At 56.5% G+C, this 15,956-nt stretch overlaps 1 protein-coding gene across 2 annotated transcripts in view; it reads right to left on the bottom strand.

The window, feature by feature from the left end:
* The window catches only part of NEK6 (NIMA related kinase 6), an 85,248-nt gene that overhangs the window by 50,638 nt on the left and 18,654 nt on the right, over positions 1 to 15,956 (bottom strand). Inside the window, exon 1 of one of the 2 annotated variants that reach the window (XM_043469520.1) lies at positions 2,188 to 2,340. The exons of the other annotated variant lie outside the window; for it this stretch is intronic. The gene's annotated coding sequence lies outside the window, so the exon portion shown is untranslated. Of the gene's footprint in view, positions 1 to 2,187; positions 2,341 to 15,956 lie in introns of those variants that run through there. 2 annotated transcript variants of the gene reach the window in all.

Here is a 15,956-nt window from a genome sequence, read left to right as displayed (position 1 = left end):
ACGCCTGAGCGAGGCATCCCAAACTCTGTCCAGCTGGCGCCGGCCTGCCGTCCTGCAAGCCTACCCTGCCCCAGGCCCCTGCACGTTAAGGACCTTCTCATCCCAACCACACAGTACCCTGAACCTTCCAGATCCTTCCACACTCCAGCCTCTGCCCGGAATGTACGACCACCCATGAGGCAAAGTCCGTCTCCTGCATCAGGACCGGGTTCTGGGCCCTAATCAGGTTCAGACTTCTCGTGGGACCCTGGGAAAGCTCCGCCCCCTCCCGCATCCATGAAGTGCACACAGCTGGACCCCGCGGGGTGGGTACCCAGGGGCAGTCAGGTGTACCAGGCCCCCCTCCCCATCTGACTGCGTTCACACAGGCTTCTCCCCTGAAGTCTGGTTGTTCGGGTACAAGCTGCTCCCTCTGTCACTCTGCCCTCCTCCTCTGCCGGCCTTTCAAGGCAGGGACTGAGCTCAGAAGTCATCTCTAAACTGTCAGGGCCTCGCCCAGGGCCAGGCACAAAACGGGTGTCCAGCGGGAGCTGGTTGAGTAAAATTCTGATCAGTCAGTGGAGATGGGGCTCCTCGCATCCTCCTGATGCCCCAAGCAAGAAACACCTGCCTCCACGCTCAGATTCCCCGAGGTCTCAGATCAGGCAGAGGTCACCAGGCAATTGAAAACATACCACGCCTGCACTGCGGGGATTTCCTGAGCCTTTTTAAAATCGAGGAGGCTCCGGATCACCTTTTACTTTCTCCTCCGTGGGTAATAAAACCCAATTCTGTGAGCAAAAGAAAATGTAGGAACCTTCAGCATCTCTCAGAGCAATGAGGCATTTGGTTTCTTCCCCAGGAGGGCCTTTGGCGCCAGGACCTGGTGAAGGAAGACCTGCCCAGCCCATGCTCTGCACCGGGGAGTGACCATAGCACCCTGGCATGCTCCCCCACGAGTCTGCACCACCCTCTTACAGATGAGGAAACCGAGGCGCGGAAAAGCCAAGTGACCTGCCAAGCCAGTGATGCTGGTAAACGGAGTGCACCTGTGTCAGAACCCAGCTCCGACTCTCTGAAGTCTGGGTTTTAATCTCATTTGCCCAGTGCCATCCTTGGAGACCATGGAGCTGGGGGAAGCTGGTGGTCTCACTCTGCAAGGAGCCTCAGGACCCTTGGGCGGGCCCACCATCCCAAGGACCCCAGTCCACCAGGGAAACGAACTTGCTCTCTCCTCAAGGCCTTGGTAGGTTCCGCTTCCCCTGGCCTGGAATGAACTGCCTCCTGGCAAACCTGGATCCTCCTTCTGGGCACAAACTAGGGTACCTCCTCCAGGCAGCCTTCCTGGACTTCCTCAGACAGTGAGTGAGTGACTCCCAGTCTCCACTGGCCTGGTCTCTATGCCATCACTGCCTGTTCCCACATCTTCCTCTCCCTCAAATGGAGAATTTCTTCAAGGGCAGAGACCAAATCACTCTCCTTGTGGCCCCAGCAAGCCACAGAGGGTGGTGATCTAGTACATAAGCACCGGGGGCCAGGAGGAAGAAGCCTGGGAGAGCAGAAGTTCCTCTAGTCCTGTGTCCTGTCTCAGGCTACAGATACAGCCCTGCCAACCAACAGCTGAGGGGGAAACCCAGCTCGGGGAGACGCAGGCTCAGTGCCTGTAAAAAGCCCGCCCTGGGCCTCAGGAGGACGTCCGCAATCCCACAGGTGGCCTCTCCACGGGGGAAGTTCTTCAACCCCTGGCCTCCCCTAATTTTCTCTCCTGCTCTCATTTTAAGGTTTGAAAGAATGGCTATTCCCAGCAGGAGAAACTTCCATGGAGCCCTCACTGCTCAGGCCATCAGGAAGGGCCCCGGAAGCCAAAACCCACACCGGGGAGAGAAGAATTATCAGTACTTTTTCCACTTCCCTCGTAACCTTGGGAGTTCTGGAAAGTCCGGGATCACCCAGTGTGAACCCCTCCAACCTGGGCAGTGCAGAGGCCATGCCAGGCTGATGGCCCTGGCCCACCGGCAGCCCCCACCAGGCGTGTGGTCAAGGGGGCGGCGGGGGCAGAGAGGTAGCCAAGGTCTAGACCCCAGAGGTCTCTAGGGCCTGTCTCCCTATCACTCGCTAGGCACACCCTCAAGGGCAAAGAGAGCAGCCCCAGGTGGCTGGAGAGGGTGAGGGGCTCCCGACAGTGGGAGGCAGGGCAAAGGCCAGTACCTTGCAAAGTGGCTTCTGTGGAGCTCCGGGAAGGTCTCGGCTCGAGTTGAAAGGCAGATGCTCACACAGTCCCGGGACCTCTGGGGATCTGGGTGGCCTCTCTGTGCCAGGGCTGGTGGAGGAAGAGGGACCAGCCCGGTCTCCGCACGGGACTTCCCCTGCCCAAGACTCCCGTCCCCAGCCACTGCCAAAAGGAAACTCCCCCACCACGAGCTGCTCCAAAAATAGCTCCGGCTGCCACCTCCGTGGTGAAAGGAACTTGTCACTGCCACCAGGGAGCCCGCTGCTCACCAGGGACTGGAATCTGATGGCAGCGGCCACCAGTCTTAAGAGAGAGCACCTGTGTGTACCCGAAGCTGGGGGGCGGGCTTGGGATGCAACCAGAGTCCACTCTGGGATCGCTCGGTCCTGCTCCCCCATTTTACTCTCCAGGAAATTGAGACCAGAGGGCAAGAGACTGGCCCGGGGCCACGGGCACAGCAGTGGTAGCGCCTGGCCAGGACCTGTTCTCCTAAACCCACTCCACACACCCACACGGTCAGGCAGCAGAATCTGCCCCGCAGGCTCCACCACCCCTTCACTCCCAACCCAGAACCCAGAAACCGGACCGCAGATACGGAGATTACACCAGCCTCGGAGGGATGAGGGGTCCTGCCCTCAGCCCCGGTGCTGCATCCTCACCCACTCCCCCTGAGGCCCAGCAAACATGAAGAACCATCAATATTCTTACTGTCTCTTTAAAAGCATAACCCTTTCTAGGAGCTTCCCTGGTGGTCCAGTGGTTAAGACTCCGTGCAGGGGTCTGGGTGGATCCCTGGTCAGGGAACTAGACCCATGTGTCATAACTAAGACCTGGCGCAGCCAAACAAATGAAAAAAAAAAAAGCTGAACCCTTACTAATCTCTCTTTTGTGAGCTGAGCCACAAAGATTTGTTGCCTAAGAGATGAGAGCCTTGGTAGGCAGCAGCACTGAATTCAAGTCCTGGCTCTGGCCGCACCCCAGCTGCGAGGGCTCCGGGGCCCTCACGGGTAAAACAGGGACACACAGAGAGTACCCAGCGCCCCAGACTCTGGGGGGCTACATTACGGGACTCAGAAGTGCTTAGCCCCGGGCCCGACACACAACAGAGCCCCAGTCATGGAGTCAATGTCATTACGTCCTTACGTTCTGGCCCCATGCTCCCCCAAACTAGGCTGGGTGCATCCAGAAACCGAGAGCTCAGAGTTCCCGCCTTCCCTTCCCTCCACACGTCCTTCCAGCTGCCGTCTCTGCTCAGGGCCAGGGCTGACCACTGGTGACCCCAAGAGCAGACAGATGGAAACCCCCTTGCTCTTATGGGATCGCAGGAGAGCACCCAGCAACCCGCGGACAGATAACCACAAGCCAGAAAAGAGCAGTAAGAGAGCCCCCAAGAAAAGGCCGGATAGACCCTCACTTTGTGACCCAGCCAAGGTCACGGCCAGCTCCTTACGTGAGGTGGAGTCCGGGGTTGTGGGGGGCCTGGAAGGATGAGCAAGGTCAGCACCAGAGGGGAGGTGAGTTGGGCGGAGAACACAGTGGGATCAAAGGCCTGGAGGCCGGCGGACCTGCGGGCACGTGAGAGAAGGCAGGGACGCCTCCAGGCCCGCTCCAACCCTCCGTCTCCGAAAAGAGCTCCCATGGCCGGCACCTGCCTCCTTTTCCAGAATGAGAGCCAGCTCCACCCTGGGCCAGCCACCCCCCGCGCCCCATCTGCAGCTCCACCGCTGGGACTGACACGGGCATATGGCAGCTGAGGCCCCGGAGGACAGAGGGAGCCGGATCCTGGCACCAGGGCTCGGCCACCTGCCAGCGCACCTTCCCCACCAGCCGGGCCCAACTGTCGGGCATATGCCAGGTGTCGGCCCCCTGGGTGGCTGCGGCTGGGCCCTTGGCCAGCTGTCCACAGGTCTGCGGGTGGACGGAGCCCCAGTGCATGGGGCACCCCTTCGAGGACTGTCCTTCATGACCCAGTGAGCTGGGAGGCATCCGCCTGCACCCACAGTAGAGGCTCCAGTCAGGCCGGTCAGGCCCTCGGGTTGGGCACTTTCTGCCAAACCATTGTTTCTCTCCTGCTTCTGGCGTCCTGTCTGCTGGAGACAAATTTCCTCCAGGATGCTCATCTAGGACATGCTAGCACCCTGCGGAAACACAGATTGTGGGAGTCTTTCTCCTCCTCCTGACCGGAGTAGCCAGAACCTTCCAGAAGTCTACCTTGGCTCTGATGAGTTTCCCTGCCTGTGGGCACACATGCACTGCCAGTCACCCCCCACCTGTCCACCTGGGACTCGGAAGAGGGGGTGGAGCTGTGCTGAGGGGCATAGTCCCAGTGGCCCCCAGACTCTCAGAGCCTCAGGTCACCATGAGCCTCCAGCATGACCTCCGTGACGCTCAGTGTGGCTCAGTCTGTGGGTGACAGTGTCTTCTCCCTCTAGTCCTGCCACCCCCGGAGGAGTTCTGGGCCAGCACATAATCTCTGGTGAGGCCCTGGACCTGCCTGTGTTGCATTTCCACCCCCAGGACCCCTGCGGCCCCTGAGTCGGTCTGGGAAGTTATGCGGCCATTTTTAACTCCTCGAGGGTGAATCCTGCTCTGAGCCTCGGGGTGTGGCGTGGTGGATCAGGACTCGTTTGGAAATCTCAAAGGGCCACATGGCCTTGGGAAAGTCATGGCCTATCTCTCGGCCTCAGTTTCCCCACCTTCAACACGGGTGGGTCAGGCTCTGTAGTCTTAGGAGGGCTCTTCATGGGCCAACAATTTTTATGAGGCTGACGGAGGATTTGCGACTCACTGGCACGGACTGTATCTGAGCTCCGGGAGCCTCTATTTAATCCCAGGCTCAGGTCTGGGAGGAAAACCAGACCTTCTGGGTCTGGGATTGCTAAGGGACTCTCTCTCTCTGGCCTTGGAAGGCTTTGTCAGCCCCCCAGGCCCTGCACACTGCCCTCCCCACAAGTCACACTCCCTCGCAACAAGTCACAGCCATGTGGGAAGACGGCTCAGAGGCCTCCTGGCTCTCAGACACACCACCCTGGAGGTGGAATGTGCACACGGGGCATCCACACACAGAGCGCCCCTCAGATGAGAAGTACAGGCCAGATCCTGGAGGGGTGTTGGAAGCGTGTGTGCTTACAAAGCCACCCTGCAAGGCAGACAGTGCATCCATTTGACAGATGAGGAAACTGAGGCTAGCGAGGTCACATGACTCGAGGGACGTGTCCCAGCTGGAGAGAGACAGAGCGTGGGTGGAAAGGTGGGCCTGAGTCCTTGTGGTCATGGGGGAACCAGACCAAAGTGCTTAACTGCACTGCAGAATCAAATCAGGGGCCACCGATTCCAACTTGGGCCAATCAAGGGGGCTGCAGGGATCTGCAGGTGGCATTTGATCTGGGACCTGAGGGCCCAGAAGTGAGGTGAGGCAGCCCAGCACAGACTCTGGACTCTGACAGCCCCAAGTTCAAATCCTGCACTTGCCTCTGTCCACCACAGGAATTCGGCTACCTCTCTGCAGTTCCCTCCTCTGTGAACAGGGGCTGGGTAGGACCCATCTCATGGGGTTGTCATGAGGACAGAGTGGAGGATATGCAGCTCAAGACCAGCAGGACAAAGCATACACAAGAGCTCAATAAATGTGGCTGTTGCTACTACTATGATTACCACTATCACCATAAAGAACCAGCGCTCATTCAATAGCAACGTTTCCACAATTAATTCCAGCAACTCTGTCTGTGAACCAACCATCACAATAAGGTCGGTCCTCATTCCTCAGGGGTCCCCGATCTCATGACCTGTGAACGTGGCAGGAGGTGACCTCCGCCTCTGGGGATTCTCCCCTTCTTGGGGGCAATGGGAGAGACCACACTGGCTCCTGCTGTATTCTCCAGGAAGCTGGAAGTGATGGCAAAGCATTTTACAAAGTTACCAGGACGATGAACCTGAGCCGCCTCCCTCCCCTCACTGTCTCAATAAAATAAATCTTGGCCCACGGCTGGCGAGAGACCCTATATATTTACATGACGATGGTGCCTCATGATCACAGGGCTCGTGGTTGCAGCAAGCAGCGTGTGGCAGGGATGACAGCGGTCCTAGGAGACTCACTATTTTCCAGCGACTTTTATTGTCCATTATATCCCGGCGTTTACAGGGCTCTGCTCCGGGCCTGGCAGGAATATCACACACGGTGGGGCTGGCAGGCCTTAATATTCCAGTCTCGGTGCTGCAGATCAGCTTTCGCATCTCATCCATCCCCCTCTCCCCAAGTCTTTGTGTGATACTGAGACCCCAGGGAGCTCCAGGGGTTCTAAAGAGAGAGGGTTGTGGGGAGGGGTCTAGGTATGCCCACCCAAGCCATCTGCTTGGTTCCAGTCTGTCGTCCCACAAAGGGGACACCACCAACACTGTGGCCTTCCTTCATGGGAGGGGCTGCAAAGTGGAGGGGTGCACAGGGTACCGGAGCCATGAGTCCTGGCTTGTCGGGGGCTGCTTGCTAAATTCTCAGGGATTCTGTGAGACAGTCATCACGTTGGTTGCCTGCACTCAGGCATGGCAGGATATTTATTCCATGGAAATTGGCAAATGCTACAAATCAAGGCTTTGTGCAAATCCCCCTCCCTCCCACCCCACCACCCCTCGGCCTGGGGACCTATTTGTTAAACACCAGCATAGCCCAGGGAGAGGGTGACCCAGCAGGCCACTGTGAGCGCCAGGAAGGACACACAGACTTAAGAGTCAGGTGTGAATCCTGACTTCCTCACACTCCACTTGTGTGTGACCTTAGGTAAATGACTTCACTTTTTTAAGCCTCAGCTTTCTTATTTGTAAAATGGGGACATACCTGAATTCCCAGGTTGTTGTAAGGATTACAGCACCTCACAGCAAGTTCCCTGGGTGATGCTTAGTATATACAGCGGGTGCTTAATAAACGATACCTATTGTTATTCATTGATTCACACTTACTGAGCACCTACTCTGTACCAGGCCCTGAGTGACAGGGATACAGAAAGCCCCACGGGATGACAAATATAAAATTCTTCACATCTGGACAGTTCTTGACTGTTCTGCAGATGCATTTTTACCCACACCATCTTATGAAGCCTCAGGACAACTTTGAGAGGTGGGCACAGCAGGAGAGATGCCCATTTCTGAAACGAGGAAATAGGGGCTCAGGGCTGGAGGTGACTTGCCTGAGGCCCCTGTCAGGGCCTATCAAAATAGGGCTCAGTCCCAATTCCACTCCAGGCCCACGATGGCACCCATCCCTAAATTCTCAGGTTCAGCCAGGCTGGCCCCCTGATGGTGCCAGGAGAACCCAGGGCGAAGGGACTCCTGGTCTAGGATCCCGGGTTCTAGTCTTGGCTCCACGGCCTCCCTGCTCTGGGTCCTTCCCCACCTGGGCCTGTGGGTCCCCATCGGAAGGCTGAGAGGGCTGCACTCAGGGTGCTGTTGGCCCTGATGGGTGAGGGTCTGCCTCCAGACTTCCTGGCTTGGCCAAATGTCCCTCTGTCCCCCACAGTCAGGGAGGACTCGGGCATATAAACATCTCCGGTGCCCTAGCCAGAGCCCAGAAGAACCAGAGCCTCTTAAGCAGGACAGAAGAGAGCATGAGTGGGGTCTCCCGTCCACCTGTTTGGGGTTTCCCAGCTCACCCTGCTGGCGGGGCTCACCCACCCATTTCTCAGATAAGGAGACTGAAGCTCAGAGAGGGGTGGCGTCACCAGCCTGGGAACTGGGATTCACTCCCTGGGCTGGCAGCCTCCAGAGCTTGTGGCTGGGGTGCCCGCCAAGCCCCTTGGTCCTGACGTCTGCAGATGGGACAGTCTTGGCCACCGGGCCTCAGCCCAGAGGGGTCGAGGAGCATTTTGCTGAAACAAGACAGCAAGAAAAGTACAGGCAACTTTGATGACTCAAATAACCTTTGAAACTAGGAGGTGGGCGGAAGTGGGCAGCATTTCTGGTGGGTTTCACCTCACTTCCTAGAAGGATGCGTCACCAGCTTTAGTTTAGTCAGCGCTCACCCGACCGTCAACGCGGATCTGCGCTCTGGGTGGCATGTCTCAGCTCACTTGTCCCCAAGGCAATTACAGGCTGGCAGGTGGGGGCCGTCGAGTCAAGGCAGGAGGTGGAGGGAGGGAACTCTTCTCATTTTACAGATGAGGAAACTGAGGTTCAGAAAGAGGACAGGGGTTGGTTCAGAGACACAGAGCAGGTACCTAAGTTCAAATTCCTTTGCCAGAAGGTTAATTTTTCTCTTTGGGGAGATAGAAAAGGAAAGCTTCTGCAGCTTTCAAAAGAAAAAAAGGGAAGGAAAAAGAACTAGCAGCTGAATGGAATTGCAACAAGGCCCCTGGCCAGCCCGAAGAGGTTTCCGAAATTCTGTACAGTCTGAATTCTTGTGGGCTGAGGGGTCACGCGATTTCCTCTGCAGAAGGCGAGTTGAAACAGTCTGACTGAGGGGGCAGAGGGAGGGGGGGAGTGTCCACGAGACGAGGAATCATGAGTTTCTGCCTGGCTGCTCTGATGACTTGCTGGATGACCACGGACGAACCCCTTGCCCTCTCAGGGCCTCAGTTTACCGATACTCATTGGAAAAGACTCTGATGCCGGGAAAGATTGAAGGCAGAAGGAGAAGAGGGAGACAGACAATGAGATGGTTGCATGGCACCGCCGATTCAATGGACATGAACTTGGGCAAACTCTGGGAGGTGGTGAGGGACAGGGAGGCCCGGCGTGCTGCAGTCCATGGGGCCACGAAGATTTGGACACGACCTGGTGACTGAACAACAACAACAGTTTACTATGCATTGAGCCTTGTTCTAAGGCACTTAAGTGAGGTTAACCTCCTGATCCCCTTATAGTACAGGATTAGCTCCATTTTACACAAGGGGGAAACTGAGGCACAAAAAGGTCAGATGTGCTATTCAGCATAAGTGGAAGAACTGGGGTATGAACCCACCTAGTGTGGCTCTAACCACTGAGCCACAAAGCCCTCAGCCTGCAGAAGGTGTATCACCAGAGTCCTGTCTGCCCTCAAGGGCTTTGCATCTGTGTCTTGGATGCCAGAAGGCAGATTTCTAGAGACCCCGAGCCATCCTTCTTAACTTGCCTGCTGCTCTCAGTTGCTAGCTTGTCCACGAACTCTGATTCCTTCGCTTTGCTCAGCAGCCTTTATAACCACAGCCCGGGAGACCCCCAGGAAACTCCCAGGTCACAGCAGCCATCGACCCACCTCTTTGAGGCTCACTGGGGGCCCAGAGTCCGAGCAGGCATGGACGACCCTGCTCTGATGTCCATTTTGGAGTTTTACACTCAGGTCGGCCTCTGGGACCGCAGGAGGGAGACTGCCATTCAGACATCCAAGGAAGACAGAGAAAAACATCTATTCACAGCCAGACAGAACCTGCTCTTTGGAAATGATGCTACCAACGCGACAAGCAGCCCAGCTGGGCAAGAGATTCCCGAATAAGCCTGACCTGGGAACATCCACGTGGAAGGCTCAAAGGCTTGGGTAGTCACCAAGCTTATAAAATCTGTCTGGATGCTCAACCGTGAAATTCCTGAGGGAATAAGGTTCTGACCCAAAACCTGGACTTGTCTTCCAAAACAGAGTTCTTCAGACAACGGACATTTTTTGGCCTCGACAAGCAGACTGCTAATGTCTGTGTCACTCGGGTCGCTCCAGGAAGACGCACTCACAATGAGAGCGTGCTCCCACTCCGAGCCATGCGCTGTATCACATGTTTGGGTCTGCTGGGTCATTCCCAGGGTGGGCGTTACTATCTCCATTTTGCAGATGGGGAGGCTGAGGCTCAGAGAGGTGCTGATTCTCACAGCTGGGAAAGGTGGAGGTTGAAATCCTGTGCCTGCCTGGAATGTGGGGAGTTGGGGATGAACCCGGTGGAGTCTGGTGTCCACATCATGAAGGGGAGCTCCAGCCAGACAAGGACGCACAGGGGGAGTTCTGCGGGGCGGGTGCACACGGAGTCTCAGGCGTTGGACAGAGAACTTTTAGAGGAAGCACACACACTTCCCTCTAAAATTGGGAAGAACCCCTGCAGAGGGACAGGTGGGGAGGGCTGACGCAACAGCAGTCAGGACCACGCCGTCGAGGCTGCTGCAGTCCAGGCTTTCCCCAGACACTGGAATCCACTAAGCGGGAATGTTGCGCAGAGAACCCAGACATCTCCCACGTAGTGTTCTACCACTGCACCAGCAGCAGGCGGTCGTTCAACAAACACGCTTCCAGCCGCCACTACACCACTGCTCTATTCCTGGGAGCAGGAAAAACCCTGAATCCACTCATCTGAGGTCTCATGTCTCACCAGAGACCTCAGAATAACCCCCCAAAGAATCCACCAGCCCACTTCCTGTGCTTGAAAGCAGAAGGACAGGAAACTGAGGCTCGGAGCAGAGAAGTGATGGGCCCAAGGACCTTCAATCATTTGTTCAATCGACCAGAACCAGTGTCCATCCTCAGTGGGGCTCCCCATTTAGAGAGAGAGAGGAGTTTCACAAGCTAACACACCTACAAGCCAGTGTGACAGCTGCTTTGCACACCCAGAGTGTGGAAACACAAGGAAGGGTCTTGCAGTCTGCCCGAAGAATGGGGGTGGGGGGGTGTGGCGGTGTTTCTTCAGAAGAGGAAGCTGCTCTGAGCGGAGGACAGGAGGAAGGCACTCCAGGCAGATGGCACAGCCTGTGCAAAGGCCTGGAAGCTGGGTGGGCCTGGAATTAGGTGTGGGACAGAGGCCCTAACAGCAGCGATGGCCTCAGCTCTGCAAATGGGTGGGGAGGTGGGGGTGAGCAACCATGAGCACAGAGAGCCAGTAAGGCGTGCAAAGCCAGCACCAGAACTCAGGTCTCCAGGCTCCCCTTCTGGGTTCTTTTGCACACTCTACCACCCATGGTACCAAGCTGAGGTATGATTTTACTCAATGAGTTACATGATGAATGACAGCCCCCGTCACAGTTCAGTAGCATCAAGCCTCTGCCAGTTACACGTACGCTGACCTCCCCTGCCTTGGTCATCTCCGGTGACCATCACAGACAGGAGGAAGGAAATGCCTACAGAATCTCCCTCTCGAGAGACCCTTCTGGGGCTGTAGCTCACGAGGGCCACGGAGTGTACATTCTGGGCTCCAAGACATGCCCTCCTATTTGCTGAGCATTCACTGAGCACTGACTGTGTGCCAGGCTCCATGCCAGGCACCAGAAGGAGTCACGAAAGGTGGTTACAAACTCTTGTACAGCGTCCCCTAATTCAGAAACGGGCAGGGCTGGAAACTACTCCTATTGCCCAGGAGAGGCCAAGAGAGACGCGGAGAGGCCCGGGACTTGCTTGCTCAAGATCACTTGGCCAGGAGGTGTCATGCTGGGACGTGTCTCCGGAAACGACTGGTCACAGGGCCTTTGCCAAAAGAGATAAGAGTCCCCGGGGGAAACAAAAGAGCCTGGGATCCCTCCTTCATGCCCTGCAGGCTGCCCTTTACCCACAGAGCAGGCAGAGGCCACACTGGCAGGCACCACCCAGAGTGGCGGGGCCCCTCTCCCGCCCGGGGAGCCCAGACATGGCTGGCGGCTCGTGCAGGACAAGGAGCTGCTCTCGGCTCTAAGCTACCTGGGCTGGTGCCACCGAAGGACTACACGCTTGTGGCCAGCGAGTCCAGGATGCAGAGCAGTGGGGTCAGCGAGTCCTGCCCGGATCACCTCCTGGGTCTCTCACTCTATACAGTGGGGGGCTCTGACTCTCCTTCCTGGTCTGGGGTCCTTGTGCACATCTGTCTCCTCCGTGGGAATGCTGGCGGGACCCCTGGGTACCCTGGTTAACCCCACGCAAACGGCCGCAGACAGTCCAGAGGACTATGGCTCAGCTATGCCCTACCCTCTCCCCTGTACCAGGTCAGACAGCATCCCTTCAAAACTCACACAGGGTCTTTGCAGACGCAATCAAATTAAGATGAGGTCACACAGGATTAGGGTGGCCCTAGAGCCAATGGCTGGCATCTTTATAAGCAGAGGGAAACCTGAACTCAGAGACACACAAGGGGAAGGCCTCTGATGACAGAGGCAGAGGTAGGAGAGGTGTGTGTATTCGCCAGGGAACGCCAAGGAGTGCTGGTAACCGGCAGAAGCCGGGAGCAAGGCACCCGACGGACTCGCCCTCAGAGCCTCGACAAGGAACCACCGCTGCCAACACCTTGATTTTGGACCTCTGGCTTCCAGGACTGTGAGAGAATCAGTTTCTGTTGTTTTAGTCCACCCCACTGGCGGGGATTTGTCACAGCAGCTCGAGGAAATGAACACGCTCCCCGCCACCCCCCGCCCAGCACAGCTGGCCTTCCCCGTGTAGCCGAGGTTTCCCGGGTTCTCCAGGCATCGAAGACTCCCTCAGACTCAACTTCTGTTTCGGGTGCTTCAGAGGACGTTAATTAGTGATGGGCTTCCCCCGTGGCTCAGCAGTAAATAATCTGCCTCCAGTGCAGGAGATGCAGGAGATGTGGGTTGGATCCCTGGGTCAGGAAGATCCCCTGGAGGAGGAAACGGCAACCCGCTCCAGTATTCTTGCCTGGGAAATCCATGGACAGAGGAGTCTGGTGGGCTGCAGTCCATGGGGTCGCAAAGAGTCTGACACAACTGGGCAACTGAGCACAGGCCTAGGGATTTCACAGGACTGTAAAGATTCTCCCAAATTCTGAAGGTGGACATAAGGTTGCCAGCGTTGTCTGACATCTAAAACGCAATTTCTATCTATCGTCATCATCCTGCATAAAAGGACACCAGACACAAGAAAGTGGCTGAGGCCAGACCTGTCCTTAAGTTTCTCATGTCACCAAGGATCACGAGAAAGCCACACAGCCCCAGACCTGGCCTGGGTCTGGGGTTTGGGAACCAAATTCCAGCTGCTGTGCCCCTCCTGGGTGACTTTTTTTAATCCTCGCTGAGGAAAAGGGAGGCTGGCCTCCTCTAATCTTCTCTGACTACGAAAAGGAGGTTTCTCCATCTCAGAGACTTGACAAGTATATTCCAGTTAACCTGTGGGTAATTCCAGTTAATCTCCTCTGAGGACTCGGTGATCTCCCAGCCAGAGGGTGGAGGCATTCCGGGCCAGTCAATGAGGGAGGATCGAGAGGGAAAGAAAATAAAAGAGGAAAAAGGAGGAGGGAGAAGGAGAGAGAAGCACTGACCCTTCTTGTGAAAAGAAAACCGAATTGTGAAATTATGCAACGAGCAGACATCACGGGCCGGATGACTCCAGCCTTCCTCAAAGACACCTCGTAAACCCGCGCCCAGCCTTGGAGGGAGAGGCCAGATGCCTGGCGCTGCAGGGAGGGGCTTTCGAAACATCTGGCCCCGGGGGGCGGCCCGATGACCCAATGGAAGCCAGTCACCCTGAGCTCCGTGACCACTGCACCCACGTCTACCGTGTGGTGACCAGTGAGGTGGCCGGCAGAGCCGCTGAGGATCACAAGCTGTCTGAGTTCAAGGAATGTTTCTTTTCCAGTAACTCAAGAGCGCTAATCCCATCTTAGAGATGCCCCCAACGCTGGGGAAACTTTCTGCCCCACCATGCCGGGGTGGCCTTGCCTGGACAGTCTCAGGAACCTTAGATGATAAGGCCAGACGTCCTTGCCTTTCCAGGGCTGGCGTCCATCTCTCCCTCCCTCCCCTTCTACACGCCCAGGCCAGGGGCAGGGTGGGCCCCAGTTCTCAGGAAGCCAGGAAACACACTCTTTTCTGGGCTAAATGCCCAGATTCCTTGAGCAGTCACAGGACACGCTTTTTCTGAGCCGATCCAAAGCCACAGGCGCAGTCTGAAAGTTTCTTTGGGCGGCGTGAACCTGCAGGCACCCAGGCACACCTGGAATTCCAGGCTGAAGGCTGGTCAGCAAGAGAGGCCCCAGCTGGCCCCCGATGGGCAGGGGGTCCATGCTGCCCCGGCGGGCGACCAAGGGCACAGAGTTGTGCTCCGTGGGCCTCTGTTTCCTTTCCAAGAAAACGAGGTTCTTTCATTCCGTCATCATTTGCCAGGCTTTTCTTGAGAGGCTCACGGAGCCAAGGGCTGTCTGAGGCACAAGGCAGAGAGCCTTGTCCCTCTAGAGGTGTGTGGTCAAGAGGTGGATCCAGACACGGCAGCAAACAGACATGGCCATTTCAGACTCAATAAGTGCTACGGGGGAAACGCAACTGAGGAGCGGGCTGGGGTGGAACAAATAAGGCTTCATGGGGTCGCTGGGACAATTAAATCAGATCGTGCAGCAAATTGCTTAGCAAATAATCGGTAGGGCAACCAAAGCCAGAAAGAGAAGGGCTGGAGCGGGTGGTCGAAGGACTGATGTGGTTTGGGGGCCTTACGGCCCCATGTGTCCCAGGGGGCTGAGGGAGCCCCCGGCCACCCTGCTTGACCCGAGCAGACTCCCTGCTCTTTCTTGGTGAGAAAGCCTCTGACGTCATCATGCCCCAGGTTAGACCGCTGAAAAGTCAAGCCTTCTAAATTATCACGTGCCCGGTCAGCCCACAAAAACCACCCGTTCTCCACCAGCAGGTCTGTTTCAGCAGGCGACTGTCCTCCCTGAATCTAAAGCTGGGGTCCTTCACCCATCTGCTGGGAAATCTTGGCCAAGTTTCATAACCTCTCTGAGCTTCACTTTTCATGAGGTGAGAATGGGGAAGGAGCCCTCCTTAAAAAGCTCACTTGATGGGTTTAATGAGACCGTGGAGGCAAAGTGTTCAGGGTGTGCCTGGCACACAGTAGGCCCACCTGCCCCGGCTCCCCCCTTCCCTTGCGAGAACACAGCTCAGGGAAAGGAAGGAGGAGGAGGGAGCATGGACCTGGTCTGGGCAGCTGGGTCCAGCCCTCGGGGAGCTTGGCATCGAGAGGGAAAGGTTATAGGACTGCCCTGGTGGTCCGCTGGCTAAGACTCTGCACTCCTAGTGCAGGGGGCCGGGGTTCGATCCCTGGTCAGGGAACTAGATCCCATGTGCCACAGCTAAGACTCAGCACAGCCCAAATAAATAACAAATAATTAGTTTTTAAAGAAACAGGGAAAGGCTAACAAGTAGAGGGGCTGGTGCTCTAACCAGAGTGGAGGGGCAGACACATTTCACGAAAAGCAGGCTGAGGCTTCTCTGCTGGGTGCCTTGGGCACGATCCTCACCTGAGTCTCAGTCTCCTTGACTGAAAAATGGGTTCTGGTCATGATGAAATGAGACCCCACCCGGACACATGAAGTCACCCAGACAGTAACTAACGTGTTAGTCCACTCACCCTCATTCATCCATTCACAATAAAAATATTTGAATTTCATCCCAAGTGAGTGCTGGGCCCTGTGAGGGACCAGGGTGGGAGGGGTGTGGCCCAGCCCCTTGGGACAGACTCATCTCCTCTGGAACCACCCTGGCGTTACCTGGCTCTGAGAGGGGGCGTGCAAGGGCTTCTGGGCTAAGCTAGGCTCACCCTCTGTGGAAACAATGCCCGGACAGCTCCGGGGAGCAGCCAGCTCACCCTCCGGGCACCACCGACCTTTCCACGCAGCCTCACATCAAACCTGACAGTGGCTCCTCGCTGTGTGCCACAGGGCATCTGCAAGACAGGCTGATGACCAGGAGGGTCAGGGGGACCTTGGACCCCAGCCCACTCCCCCCACAACCCTACAATGTGCCACAGACAAACATTAAAGCTCAGAGTTGCTCATATGAACACCTTCACCTCTGACTCCTCCAGACCAATCAATCAATCAATAAGGAGAGAGTCGGA

Source organism: Cervus canadensis, chromosome 5, assembly GCF_019320065.1.
Source record: "Cervus canadensis isolate Bull #8, Minnesota chromosome 5, ASM1932006v1, whole genome shotgun sequence".
Lineage (NCBI taxonomy): Eukaryota > Metazoa > Chordata > Mammalia > Artiodactyla > Cervidae > Cervus > Cervus canadensis.
This window is presented reverse-complemented; position numbering and strand designations above follow the sequence as displayed.